This window comes from Gadus macrocephalus, chromosome 11, assembly GCF_031168955.1.
Source record: "Gadus macrocephalus chromosome 11, ASM3116895v1".
Taxonomy (NCBI): Eukaryota; Metazoa; Chordata; class Actinopteri; order Gadiformes; family Gadidae; genus Gadus; species Gadus macrocephalus.
The window spans coordinates 25,441,661-25,457,033 of NC_082392.1; the positions used below are offsets into that span (position 1 = coordinate 25,441,661).

A 15,373-nucleotide genomic window follows, 5' to 3' on the forward strand; every position below is an offset into this window, starting at 1 on the left:
GCGTTGACGCCGGTTGGAGCTCATGGCTCTTTAAATTCCGCGGGTCGCGGACGATGCGTTGCAGCCGGTTGCAGCTCGTGGCTCTTTAAATTTCGCGTGTCGCGGATGATGCGATGCAGCTGGTTGCAGCTCGTGGCTCTTTTTAAAATTCGCGGGTCGCGGACGATGCGTTGCAGACGGTTGCAGCTCGTGGCTCTTTATATTTCGCGAGTCATGGATAGATCGCGTCAAACATACATTATCGCGATAGAGCAATATAACTAAAATCTCTATCGTAGGCCATTTTTTATCGTTTATATCGTATATCGTTTATATCGCGCATTCCTAGTAGGGATGGGCGATATGGCCTAAAATCCATATTGCGATATACATGCAACCTATTGCGATAACGATATATATCACGATATATAAATCATAATAGAACCATTTCAGAACAGGTTACATAGACTCTAAGGAAAGCTAAACTGCTAAATGTATGTCGTTTTGAGAACATTTATTGTGCAAAACTAATCATACAACATAATGTTGTAGCTGCAGAGACATTAAAAAAGAAAGAAATCTTCTGTGTAATGACATATACTTCTCTTAATGAAATAAAAATTGGTGGTGTCTTGTTAATAAAGAAATTGATACTGTGAATTAGGGAAATACGTCCAGTATTAGGCATGGCTATTTTAAATAAAGAAAAATCTTCCAAGTGTGTGCACAGATACTTGCTATTAAAACATAAAACAATAAGTGCAAAATGAACGCATATAATTTTGAAATGAACATGAAATGAGAGCAATCACCAGCTCCTCCGTTTCGCTTTCAGCCATATTTACTTAGATGACGATGATGCGTTGACGCCGGTTGGAGCTCATGGCTCTTTAAATTCCGCGGGTCGCGGACGATGCGTTGCAGCCGGTTGCAGCTCGTGGCTCTTTAAATTTCGCGTGTCGCGGATGATGCGATGCAGCTGGTTGCAGCTCGTGGCTCTTTTTAAAATTTGCGGGTCGCGGACGATGCGTTGCAGACGGTTGCAGCTCGTGGCTCTTTATATTTCGCGAGTCATGGATAGATCGCGTCAAACATACATTATCGCGATAGAGCAATATAACTAAAATCTCTATCGTAGGCCATTTTTTATCGTTTATATCGTATATCGTTTATATCGCGCATTCCTAGTAGGCAGTAGATATGTTGAATAGCTTTAATCAAGTGAGAGATTTGAACACATCTGTGTGTGTGTGATATACCGGTATTAAAATTATACCGGTATATTTTTGAAAGCGATATGTAGTTGAGACAATATCGCCATACCGGAAAGATGCTGGGGTTGACAAGTTACCGGACTACTATCTATGCAAGTGAACTGAGCGTTCCATGGCATTGAGAAGACCCGTGTCATAAAGGCCGATAATATTTCTGTTGATGGCATTGATTGCTTCTCAGATTAGGCCAATAAAGCAATGATTTTAAAAAAAGAGTTCAAAAGGAAATTATTGCGTTCACTTTAATTTATCGCGCAATTAATTGATTTATTGCTTATTGCGACAGGGCTGTTTGTGTGTGTGTCTCTTTAAGAGAATGCCGGAGCCATCAAGTGCCCCTGTCTGCAGCTCGCAGATCGAGGAGGAGCTAATGCTGCTATCCATTTGGATTTACGAAGTGGTAAAGTCGCAAATCTCCCAGCTTTCTTGCGGCATTTCACTGAGGCACGCCCCCTTTTGGTCGTAGTATCTCGTCGCTTTCAAAGTAGAGCGAGCAGAGCTGTACAACTCGCAAAGAAGATGGCTGCGCCCGTAGTTAATGGGGGATGAGATGTATTTTCTTTCTATTTGTACCACGTGGGTGGTTTTAATGTTGTTTTTAAAACCTCTTACACACTTGATTTCATTGCTGCTTTAATCCGGTCACCAATGTATGCATTGCACGGTCTTGCTTTGTGTGCAATTCAATGTAAAGATTTGTTTTGAAGCTGGTTTGCTAAAGAGGCTATGTTGCTAATGATGACTAGCATGCTACTACTCCCCCTCGTGGCTCGACAGAAACACAAATGGCAAACTGGAAGGCTGGAGCAAGAGAAATACGTCACGTTCTCGCTGAAGCTGGTCGCTCGTACCAGCGTACCATCCAAATGGATAGCAGCATTAAATTTTCCCTAAATGTGGGCTGGTCTAAACGTTTAACCCATGGTTTCACCCCCGCGGGCGCCATCTGGTGGCGGAGATCCGGCAGCACATTCTCAAACGTCAATACAGCACAACACAATGACTTAATATGGAAAAAGGTTCATGCATTTGATAGACTTAGACATTCCTACTTTTAACTTGCCAAATGACATTTTTTTACCATGAAAAAAAAATACATATATATATATATAAACCATAGTATTAAATATATATATTGGAGCTGTCAAGCGATTAAAATATTTAATTGTGATTAATCGCATTAATGTCATAGTTAACTAGTTAAAATTGGTTTGCGTTAACGCCGTTAATAACGCGTTTAACTGACAGCTCTAATATATATATATATATATATATATATATATATATATATATATATATATGTAATGGCGAAAAAACCGTGGTTGGGTTTTTCCTATAACCCCAAGATCCCAAGTTGTCCTTTTGCCATACGGAGAAAGCTGGTGATGGCATTGTTTGACGCGCAGTTTGTGTCCAAAAAAGAGTAAGAGTTTGACTGTCCAAGGCCGTCCTTTGGCCGTCATTTATTGTAAATAAAATATAACAAATTAAGGATGCATATATATCAAGTTGCACAGTTCACAAACAGACGGTCAATAACTATCTGCTTGCCAGCCTTCTCCACGTCATGCACTTCCGTGGCCTATTTAAAGGGTGCACCATCAGCACCTGTCGCAGGTGTGCACTCAGCAAAGGTGGGAAAGAAGGAGAAATTAGTGAGTCACTCAAATCATAAAAAACTTAAATGCGGCTCCTACACACCGGCCCCTAATTGTTCTCTATAGAACCAATTACTCAAATTAATAATAAAGGAGCCATAAGAGGGGCAATTATCGTTGAATTGAATAAGCACTTAATGCTTTTCGGTATATGTAATGCATAATGTTATATTTTTCAGAAGGTGTGAAAACATATATACATTACATTCCTTTGAAAGGTGATCAGGAACCCTGGTCACTCTTCAGCTTCAAGGATTGGGCACAGTTTGGTAATGGGCCTCTCAAGGACTGAAGTCTGTGTCTGGAGCTTCACTGACCGCACCAGACCCCTTGCATCAGGTTTGGTCTCCAGCACTCTTCCTAATGGCCAGGACCCTCGTGGAGCGGTGGGGTCAACGACCAGGACAATGTCTCAGACACTCAGATTCTTCTTTACTGCAGTCCATTTCTGTCTCTCCTGCAGCAGTAGAAGATATTCTTTAGTCCACCTGTGCCAGAATAGATCAGCCATGTACTGGACCTGTTTCCAGCGGCGCCTGGCATAGAGGTCGGACTTCAGGAAGGTTCCAGGGGGTAGGATTGGCTGGGTTTTCAACAGGAGGATGTGATTTGGAGTCAGTGGCTCAAGGTCATGTGGGTCTGAGGACACTGTGGAGAGAGGACGGTTGTTGGAGAGTGGAGTTCAGCACCTGGCGGACAGATCTTATGAGCCTTTCCCAGACTCCGCCATAGTGTGATGCTGCTGGTGGATTGAAACTCCATTCGATTCCATCCGGGAGCAGGGCATCTTGGATTTTCTGCTCATTCAGTGACTTCAGGGCCTTCTTGAGCTCCACGTCAGCACCCCTCAGGTTGGTTCCATTGTCGGACCTGATGTGCTTAACTTGGCCCCTCCTGCAGACAAATCTCCTCAAAGCATGGATGCACAAGTCTGTGTCAAGTGAAAAAGCAACTTCAAGATGAACAGCACGACTAGACATACAGGTAAAAATAACTCAGTACCTTTTGATTGTGGTTCTTCCTCGCTTCACTACAATTGGGCCGAAGTAGTCCAAACCGACATTTGTATAGGGGGGGAGGTCAGGTAGGATTCTTTCCAGCGGCAAATCCGCCATTTTCTGTTCACCTGCTTTTCCCCTTGCACGCCGACAAACTACACATCTTGAGAGCACCTTCCTTGCTACCGAGTTGCCCTTTACAATCCAGTACTTTTTCCGGAGCTCTGACAGCATGTGGTTTCTGCCATTGTGACCACAGCGTTCATGGATGTGTCTTAAGAGCAGTATGGAAACGTGTGAATCTTTGGGCAAGATGCAGGGGTGTTTTGTTTCCTCGGGCATTGCAGATTTGTGCAGTCGGCCACCTACTCTTAGAATGCCCTCGTCCAGCACAGGATCAAGCCTGCAGATCTTGCTGCCCTTGTGCACTCTAGGCGGGGTCATCTCTAGTGTTGCTATTTCAGCAGGGAATGCTCTTCTTTGCATGTACGTGATGACTGACCTTTCTGCCTCTGCCATGTCTTTTACTGTGAGAAGCTGTCCACCAAGGTGAGACCTGAGATCTTCAATTTTTATCCTTGCCCCTTTCCTGTTTGAGCGGGTACTTATTTGACATGATGGCTGCTCCTTTCCCCCTTTCCCAATCAGCATCAAAATCTTTCTCAGCCTGAGGTACCATGCCACTGCTTTAAGTAGTCTCATCCAGTCTGAAAAGAAAGAAATAAGCTGGTCTGTGGGTGTTCCAGTGTTCACCACTGCTGCCAAAACAGTAGCCTTTTTCCTGACCTCTGGATCGTCCTGTGACACTGATCCCAATGCTTCCTCCACCGGCCAACTTTCCTGAGTGTTCCATAAGAATTCAGGGCCATGTATCCATCTCCTTTGCTCCATGAATTTTCCTGCATTCAATCCTCTCGATGAATCATCAGCAGGATTGTCCTTGCTGCGTACATGTCTCCACTGAGACAGGTCTGTATTGTCCCTAATCAGTGAAACCCTATTGGCTACATAGGTCTTTTGCATGGTCGTTTGCAATGTATTTTAGCACTGTTTGGCTATCAGTCCAGAAAAATTAAGGCTTTAGGTCAAGGTGTAACTCTCTTCTCACCATTCGGTCTACCTTCACAAGTAATGCTGCAGCTGCCAGTTCCAGTCGTGGCACTGTGATGTTCTTAAGGGGAAGGACTCTGGACTTTCCAAGGACAAAATTGACATGAATAACATCCTGATTGTTCAACTGTCTGATGTAGCTTACCGATCCATAGCCACTCTCACTGGCGTCAGCAAAGTGATGCAGCTCGGCACAGTTTGTCACTCCATAGCCCTTTGGTTTCAGACAGCGGGGAACACTGAAGCCTTTGATCCTCTCCAGGCTGTTGGTCCATTCCATCCACCTTTCAGACACTGGCTCGGGCAAAGGCTCATCCCATCCGTAGCCTCGCTGGCAGAGCTCCTGTAGCAACTGCTTGGCTGGGAGAATAAGAGGAGCAAGAAAGCCTAGTGGGTCAAAGATGGAACTAACAACAGAGAGTATGCCTCTGCGGGTGTGTGGCTTTTGGCTTAATTTTATGTTAAATTGGAAATTGTCAGAATCCGCACACCACTGCAGTCCTAGTGCTCTTTCAATGGGCAAACTGTCTTTGTCAAGATCCAGTGTTTTAATTTGCTTGGCCCTGTGTTCTTTGGGGATTGATGCCAAAACTGCTCGGCTATTGCTGACCCACTGAGTGAGCTGAAACCCACCTTTGCTGCATAGTGCAGTGAGATCTTTTACCAGCTGGATGGCATCAGATTCCTTGGCCACGGACTTGGCACAGTCATCGACGTAAAAGTTGTGCCGGACTGTTTCAGCTACTTGAGGGGGGAAACAGTGTTCATTGTCAGTAGCAGTTTTTCTTAATGCAAAGCTTGCAATGCTTGGGGAAGACACAGCACCGAAGATGTGTACAAGCATACGGTGTGACTTGGATGCTTGACTGGTGTCACCTTGTGGCCACCACAGGAATCGCAAGTAATTAACATCAGACTTGGCTACTCTAACCTGATGGAACATTGACTTGATGTCGGACATGATTCCAACAGGCTCTTTGAGAAATCTCAGGATGACTCCAATGAGGGAATTTGTCAGGTCGGGTCCCTGCAGCAGTTCTGTGTTGAGGGGTACACCCCGGTAAGAGGCGGCACAATCAAAGACCACTCTAAGCTTTCTCTTTTTAGGGCCCTATCTTGCATCCGGCGCAAGTGACTTAGTCACTGGCGCATGTGTCGTTGCTAGTTTACAACTGGCGCAGAGCGCTCTTTTGCCACCTGCGCCACTCGCCGGTAAATTAGGGAATGATCTTGCGCCCCAAGGGGCGGTTCGGCGGAAGGAGGAGGCGTGTTCTGGCGCAACACGCCTCCTTAAATCAATGCATCTGCAAACACCGTACAGCAAAAACATATTTTCTTGACACAGACATCGTGTAGGCCTACATGCCCATAACTTTTAGGATTGATGAGTATTTGATCGTGAAAAACATTGTTTTACCGCGAGTGAGTGTTAAAAAGAATGAATGAATGCGGGCGCGCGTGTGTGCTCTGTTTAAACACACGCAAACTAAACACGTAACGCATAATACAATCAATGGCAATGTCTATTACCGCGGGGACACATGCATATTAGGATAGCATACAATACTGATAAGAAACAATGTTTATAATGTATTGCGTATATCATTAAATAGAACCACAGTTACCGCATATCATATGTTATATCATATACGTTTTCTTTGGCGAAATTTATTTGAAGACTCAGTATTTCTGAAGTTGTGGAAGAAAACCCCTTATTCCATGTGTGAATTAGGCCATATTATTTGGCAATAAACTGAGCCATTTGCAGTTTGAAATTCATGTGCATCTGTCTCATCGGAGACTGCAGACGCGCTGTCAAAATATCAACTCGTCCGATTCAAATGCGCTCATGGCTCTTAAAGGGGATGGGAGCTGGCACTCTCATTGGTTTGTTGGACGTTACGCCCAAACCACACCTACGGGTAATTAGGCTGCTTCAGACCAACCCTTTTGACACTTGCGCCGCGACGCAAGTGTCATTTATCCGCCTGTAAAATAGCGATAGCGCCGTAGAACCGCCCACAAAGCTACTTGCGCTTTGCGCTTCCCACTTGCGTTTCAGACCGTTAAAATAGGGCCCTTAGGGTGGTACACCCCATGGTGTGGCAAGTACCATACTTTTCCTGTTGACTGTCCGAGTTCTTCCTGTGGGACCTCCTCTGCATGACTGATTGTAATGTCCATCATTCAGAACGGCCTCGTTGGCCATTTTCAAAAATCCTTTGTCCTCAATGGAAATTTCAGTTTTCTCCTCAGATGCAACTTCATTAAAATCCTGATTGTACTGGGAGATCAGAAGCTCTTCCAGCCTTGCCACTGAAATCCTATTCACAGTAACACTCCTTACATTGCCAGTTCCCTTTCTAAGTGGCCCATTTACCACCCACCCCAGTCGTGTTCTGACTGCATAGGGGCCCCCACTTTGGCTATTAACAACCTCCCATGGTTCTATCAGGTTTGGAGCATTAGTTCCAATTAACAGCTCTACCTTGGCACTAATGGAGGGGATTTTGACTTGACTTAAATACGCCCATTGCGCTAAGTCATGCTGCCTGGGGATGTTGCTAGTTGTTACTGGCATCTCCTTTTGAGTGAAAGTGTCAGGAAGAGGTGAGAAGTAATCGCTGTCCAATGCTGACACTTCAATTCCTGAAACAACATGAGTGGGAACAGATTTTTCCTGATTCATTGTGCGTAGAAGAATTTGTGTTTTCCTTCCGTTTAGATTAAGACGCGTCATGAGCTCCTCAGAGCAGAATGTGGCAGAAGACCCTGGGTCCAAGAGAGCATACACCTGCAAGACTTGGCCGCCCTTTGCTGCCTTAACCCTAACTGGGACGATTGAAAGTGCGCACTCTTGGTCTCCGGCCCCTATATGACCACATAACTCTGCTGATGCACTGCCTATAACACCGGAGGGTTTTCCTGCTTCTTTAGCTGTGACGTCCTTAAACTCAATATGCAAAGCGCTTGGGTGAGCCTTCTTGCACACTTTACAAGCAAGTCGCTTTTTGCATTCTTTGCTAATGTGGCCTGCGGATAGACATCCAAAGCATATGCCCTTGGTCTTTGAAAAAACGAATCTTGTCCCTATGTATTTTCTTCAAGAAGTCTTTGCACAAGTCCAATGTGTGCTCTGAGCTACAGAAGGGGCAAGAGGGTTCAGGCTTTGTCTCTTTTTGGGCAAGAGCAATGCTAGTGGCATAGCTACTGCCATACGACTTTGAGGGCTGTGACTTAATAGATGACTGATCCTGTAGATTACCAAAAATTGGATCAGCTGCTATACAGGCTTGTTTTTCAATGAAGGAAACAAGATCTAAAATTCTCACCCTACGTCCTTGACGTTCTTGCAGCTCAAATGCCTTGTTAAGCCATTTCTCCCTGAGCTTGAATGGCAACTTGAGGACAATGCTTCTCATGCTGGATATGGTGTCCAGCTCCTGCATGTATTCCATTTCCTCCATGGCGTTGCAGCAGCTCCTGAGAAACATGGCATAATCTTGTAGCATTTTAGAATCATCAGATTTCATTTGAGTCCATGATAAAACCTTTTCCAAATATGCACAAGAGATCTTATATTCGTTTCCAAAGTTATCTTTTAGCAACTGCTTTGCTTTCTGATAGCCTCTATCTGGTGACATGTATTCACAACTCTTGACCATTCGTTGTGCTTGGCCCTTAGTATATTGAATAAGGAACTGTAACCTGTCTGTATTGTTGTCTGTTTTCCTTTCAATGTTCTGTTCAATTGAATGGATGAACGATTTGTATTCCAGAACATGTCCGTCGAAGAGTGGGATGTTTCGTTGGGGTAGGGTAGCTAGAAGTTGTTGTTTCATGAGCATCCTTGTCAGCTCACTTTGATTCTCCAAAACGTGATTCCCCTGATCTGAGCTAGCATGTGGAATAACAGGGGGAATGTCAGAGGAATAGCTATGAGATGAGTGTTGGGCAGAGGGAAAGCTATATGTGGAGGTGTGTGGCTGTTGTGACCTAATATCACTGCCGGCACTGGGATGGAAAGTAGGCATGTCTGCGCCTAAATGTTGCCTATCTGCACCTGACTTAAGCAGGGGAAATTTAACATGGGTACCTGTCTTACTCCTGACTGCTGGAGCAGTCCCATCATGAGGATGAAGCGAATAGCCTAACCTTTCCTCCAGCTTTGCTTGTGTAGCTGTTGATGCATCAGATGTGACTTGAGCTGCTTCAGCACCTAATACGGGCCCTTTAACAGAATGCACAGGGTTAGATACAACAGTGTCAGATTGCACAGGGTTCGACATATTCGTTTCAGCATTTTTTAGATAGTTAATTTTTACTGTGGCAGCTTCAATTTCTGCATCCAATTCCAATGTTTCTCTCTTTTTCCTTAACATTTGTTCCTGTTCTTCTATTGCATGTTTCTCCTTTAATCTTGAAGCTTTTGCCACTAAAGCTAATCGTTCTGCCTCTGCGCCGATGCGCAATGACGAAGACAATGTAGATCTATTGGACCTATTGGAAACTGAAACTGATTGCGCATCGGTGTTATCGACGTCTGCAACATTAACAGATTCAGCTGGGTCCTCCTCCTCCTGCATGACGGCAGAAGAGGCAACCCCACCTTCGCTAGAGGCACCAGCGTCGTCTGCCTGCGAAATCCAGTTATTCACATGCCTCACGAAAGCCATGATCTGCATTCGTCGCGGCTTATACCATGCCTCGTTATCGTGCTTCCTCATCCAAAAACTGTGCGTAATTCGAATGCAAGGTTTGGAATGAGTCAAGCATTTCCTCAAACTTGGTTAAGTTTCCTCTCAATTCCTCAAGATACTCATTCCCTACCATCAAATTGTTCATAATGTTCATCCTTCGTGTAAGGTGAGACATTTTACCGGACCTAGCTGCGCGCAAACGCGCTGCCTGCTCTCCGACTCCTTCCACCGGTGACATTTCGTAGGCTTCGTCCGAACTGTCCATCGTGCTTAAAATAAACTTCCAAAAATAACGAAAGGTATTTATCCTCTTTCAGATGATTCGAAATATCTCCAAAAAAGATTCAAAACATTTCATGTCTTTTCCAAAAACTAAAACTAAATATCTCAGTTGATTAACGAAAAAATCATCAACGAAACATGTTTCTAAATTAGTCCATTATTACATGTTAACGAAAAATCCATTAACGTAATGGTATCTTCACTCACAAACCTCTGTGAAGCGTTCCTTTGTTCTACTTGTTCCACGCGTTTGGCCGACGTTCCTTGTCTCCAGATCGCATGAATCCAAATATCATTGGGAAAAAATCAAAAAATCGAAGCATAGTTATTGACTATTGTAATGGCGAAAAAACCGTGGTTGGGTTTTTCCTATAACCCCAAGATCCCAAGTTGTCCTTTTGCCATACGGAGAAAGCTGGTGATGGCATTGTTTGACGCGCAGTTTGTGTCCAAAAAAGAGTAAGAGTTTGACTGTCCAAGGCCGTCCTTTGGCCGTCATTTATTGTAAATAAAATATAACAAATTAAGGATGCATATATATCAAGTTGCACAGTTCACAAACAGACGGTCAATAACTGTATCTGCTTGCCAGCCTTCTCCACGTCATGCACTTCCGTGGCCTATTTAAAGGGTGCACCATCAGCACCTGTCGCAGGTGTGCACTCAGCAAAGGTGGGAAAGAAGGAGAAATTAGTGAGTCACTCAAATCATAAAAAACTTAAATGCGGCTCCTACAATATATATATATATATAAACCATAGCATTTCCATAAGAGTATAAACACATTATTTTGTACACTCAATTATATTAGCTAAGTCAAATAAACCAAAGGCAGAAGACTTTGCATCATTGATTTTTATTTTCACCCCAGGCAAAAAATGTTTGATCTGCAAAGATTTTTATTTTTTTTTGCCTAGCCTAGCCAAATACATTCCTTAAGCTTCCATAAATGTTTAACAATGGCAAGTATCAGGGTATTTTTCTGGCCCATAACAAGCAACCCGGTTCCCGGTTTCCAGTTCTGTCAATTTCCCAGCGTCTAGAAAGGAAACAGATTGCGGTTGTTATAGGCACAATAACAATGCAAGATGTAAAACAGATAATTGATATAAGTGGAGGGATTACGATTTAGTCTAGCAATAGTTGACTACAAGACTATTTAATCACATGACCTCTCACCTGTAGCCCTCCTTGCACTCGTCGCCGTTTTCTGTCCTGCAATCGGTCTTCTTCAGACCTTAGTGATTTAATGACAACATACATTCACTATGAAAACATTCATGTTGGTCTGTTGACCAAACTGTTTTTTTGTGATTTGATTCAAAAGTGTGATATTCAGGGCACTTACGGCTAAGGGAAGTTCTGCAGGAGAGCGAGACACCACCATCTCTAATTTCCAGCATGTTTTCCTTTGAAGAAGGAAATGCAGGAAGATGTTAATATGTTTTGTTAAAAAATAACACCTTGTACACTAAGCATAATGTGTCACGATTTACGCATACCTCTCTGAAATCACAATTGGCCCCGATACAATGTACAGAGTGTCACCGTTTGACCGTGACACCAATGATTGGATGTGGTGGCAATCGAAAGGCAACATCCCGCTCCTTTGAGCAAAGTCAGCATTCAAACGACACTGGTCGACCTCACAGATGATCTTCTGTGCTGGCCCCCACATATTCTTGATTACATGTATGGGTGTTGAAGGACCACTAAAAGATTTTTCAACTGCAAACACACCATGTGTACCATCGATACACTGACAGTCCAAAAATCGGTCCTTCGTTATCGTCTCAAGGAGGTTGGTGTGTTTTCTCCTGCAGTGTGTTTTGAAGTTTCTTTTGTTTCAAATCAATTTGCAATGAGGACAACAGAATTTATTTTGCTCACTTGATGCTTTAGTGGCCGTGGAACATTCTGCAGGAGCCAATGGGAGCTGAGTGGGGGCCACAGGGAGCTGAGCGGGGGCCACAGGGAGCTGAGTGGGGGCCACAGGGAGCTGAGCGGGGGCCACAAAGTGCTATGAAGGGGCTGCAGCTTGCACCTCCTCCTGGTGTATTTGTAGGTGCCTTACCAATTGCAATCGATTTCTAAGTGTTGCTGCACAATAGCAACAATGGAAATGTGTAGCCGTCCGACAACTTAATCCACACTTGATTATTGTGAACTCTGTAAGGGAGGAATAAAGGAAGTAAGATTCATACTTATAGTAAAATACAAATTCATTCATTTGTGTAATATTTTAGATAAGCACCTTTGTGTTTCACTGACGAATGGCCTTTTAAATGGGCCATTGTCAACCTTATATTTTGCACCCACGTATTTACAGAAGGGACAGTGGAACAGTTCACTGTTGGTGATGTTATTAATGTTTGGTCCAATCCAAAAGAATACTAATGTGAATATATATCAGAGGGGAAAAGAATAAACATTAAAAGGCACAGCATCACTTAAACCCCTGCTAAAACATAACTTTTACCATCTGAAATTGACACTGACATTTTGATCTTTTTTACCACATTGACGTCTTCAGGGATAGCCTCAGGAAGAGGAAGTAAATCAGCCTGAGCTTGGAGAGCATGAGAGGCCTCCAGCCCAGGATGTGGGGCACCATGTAGCGGGGGGTACCACAGTGGGACACCTGTCACGCACATACACACACACACACACACACACACACACACACACACACACACACACACACACACACACACACACACACACACACACACACACACACACACACACAGGCACATGTACGAAGGCAACACAAGGTCAATCAAAGTAGTTGTGGGTAACAAACGGACACAAAGAATGAATAAATTTATGTATTTCTTTACATTTATTTTGATCATTGTCAACGCAGAATTCCAATATCAAAATGTAATGCACTATGCAAAGAGTAAGGCCATGCATTAAATGTTGATATTCAAATCCTGTTATTATGCCTTATCATACTCTAATTCAAGTGAATGATTCATTGATTACCTTCTTTATTTCTCTCAGACATACTCAAGGGTAGAAACACACACAAATATAGAGCATTAGTTACTGTTTTTATAAACCTGGATATGAAATATGATATTTTTTTAAGCATTGCAGTGAACCTACCTGACCAGAGAAAATCAGGACACAGACAGACAGACAGACAGACAGACAGACAGAGACACACAGACACACAGACAGACAGACAGACAGACAGACAGACAGACAGACAGACAGACAGACAGACAGACAGACAGACAGACAGACAGACAGACAGACAGACAGACAGACAGACAGACAGACAGACAGACAGACAGACAGACAGACGGGGCGCCCCACAGTTTGAAAACCCCTGGTCTAGCACATTATTTTTTCTCATACTTTATGAGTATTCAGTGTTTCCCGCAGTATTTTTTTCAGCAGCGGTGGTGTGGGCATGCCCCCCCACCCGAAATTTTTTTGTACCCTTTACATTGGAATGCATGAATCTGGTGCACTTTGAGAGGAGAATATGCACTTAAATCCTATTCAAACAGTCCTGTGTATTACTGTAGATGGGATTATTGGTGTTGTAACTTTGCCTTTTGTGTCTTCATTTACAGTTTTTTATATTTTTGTATAGTAATATTTAAACAAAAAATGCCACAACGCAAATATAATTTGCACAATTTATTTACAGATTTTTGCCTAATGTTTAAACACTAAACATGGTTGCTATGCCCAAAGCATAACAGTTTTTTACATAAGACACTTTGTTCAAAAATGAAATCTCCTGCAACAATGGGCAAAACACATCTTTTTAAATTATAAACCTAACTAAAATTTGAAAAGAACACAGACTCACACACATGAAAAATAAAAAATAAAGCTAATTGAATACCAATCAGTGTGAGCCTTATCACTACAAATAGACCTCAGGTGAGCTCAGCTCCTTTGTGAGACAGTGAGAGTCAGGGGAAGAGGACAAGAGAGCGACAGGAGGATGAGGACAAAGAAGACAACAGACGGAGAACTGTGAAGTTTTTGCTCATCCACAAAGGCTACATCCAGCCTGGGAGCATTTAATTCTCCTGGGCTTTTTAAAGAAGAGCTCCAGGGCTCTTCTGTAGGGGAATTTGGTGGTGGGGGGGCCAAAAAAAAGTGATGAGAAAATTATTAAATAAATATAAGTTATACATAATAGAAACTATTCATGATCTTTTAAGAAGTCCTTTGGTTTTTTCCCTTCATTAATGCTAATGACCACATGCTTACAGACGATTAGCATAAATCCCTAACTAAAATACGCGATAAACGGATTTTATATGGCAATAAAGAACAACTTCGGATTTAACAGTATGGATTCATTTTTCAAAGTTCCCGAAAATACCTAGGCTATAAATTCCTGACTGGATATAAGCTCCTGTAAAGGCTATGAGTGATCCCAAAAAGAGCGACAACACGCACACACACACATAGGCCTACACACGCACACACACACACACACAATACTAGAGGAAAAACGGCACGGAGGTTGCGGTTTATAGATACAATAAAATGATTGGGCTCAGAGGGTTTTTAACACTGGTGGTCATGTAGCGACACATTCTCTCTCTCTCTGTCTGTCTGTCTCTCTCTCTGTCTGTCTCTCTCTTTCCTTCTTTCTTCGATCTTCCGCTTCACTCGCTACTGCTAGAATCAATGTAACTTTGCAACCGTGTAGGGTAGCCTACTGCCAACAACTGCAACACTCGCTGTGTATTTTTCTTCTTTGATGTTGGTTACGTGACGATGTGCCGCGTGCTGCGCAATTGACGTTACGCGCTGTACATTTTCTAAAAGGAGCTACGTAAAAAAAAAAATAATAATAATTAGGAGAAGGATTTTTATTGCAGCGGCGGAGAAAATTCAGCAGCGGCGGCGCGCCGCTGCTGTGTGAACGTGGGTGAAACACTTACACAACCCCTATGTGAAACACCCTGTTGCTTAGAATTTTGAGGCATTTAGAATCTTGGTGCTGACAGGGTGCTGACGTCTCTTCAGGCACTCTGTCTATGGCTTCAGTGCTACCTTACCAATTTGAGCCTGAGTCGGACCCCGAAAGCGATAATGGAGCTGACGACGCTAATGACGAGCGCGATTTTAGTCGTAGAATGGACCAGGACATTTCACAGTGGTAAGTTTTTGTTTATGCTATTATACATGCGATTTATCATGTATTTAGCATAGCTTTTCAGACTTAGCTTGCGGCTAGTAGACTACTCGTACTCTTTAAGGGTCACAGGACTCTTTTTATGTCCCGACATGGCATATTGTTGACTACTTTTGTCCATCAAAATACACCGTTATAACTTAGAACATCTCTACTACCTAGGTACAACTGTGGGAATTAGGGATGTGCATCTCCA

At 43.2% G+C, this 15,373-nt stretch overlaps 1 protein-coding gene and 2 long non-coding RNA genes across 4 annotated transcripts in view; 1 reads left to right on the forward strand and 2 right to left on the reverse strand.

The window, feature by feature from the left end:
- LOC132467317 (protein shortage in chiasmata 1 ortholog) overlaps window positions 1–15,373 on the forward strand; it is a 66,727-nt gene that overhangs the window by 18,200 nt on the left and 33,154 nt on the right. The gene's annotated exons all lie outside the window — the stretch shown is intronic.
- LOC132468330 (uncharacterized) lies at window positions 10,842–12,680 on the reverse strand. Of its 2 annotated transcripts, XR_009528211.1 has the most exons (4): window positions 11,892–12,680; window positions 11,350–11,410; window positions 11,181–11,238; window positions 10,842–11,040 (listed from the first exon to the last, which is right to left on the reverse strand). It is a non-coding gene; the product is annotated as an uncharacterized LOC132468330 (long non-coding RNA). The 2 variants fall into 2 exon arrangements; XR_009528210.1 differs by having other exon boundaries at window positions 11,350–12,316.
- Window positions 13,752–14,866, reverse strand: LOC132468268 (uncharacterized). Its single transcript, XR_009528194.1, has 2 exons — window positions 14,715–14,866; window positions 13,752–13,887 (listed from the first exon to the last, which is right to left on the reverse strand). It is a non-coding gene; the product is annotated as an uncharacterized LOC132468268 (long non-coding RNA).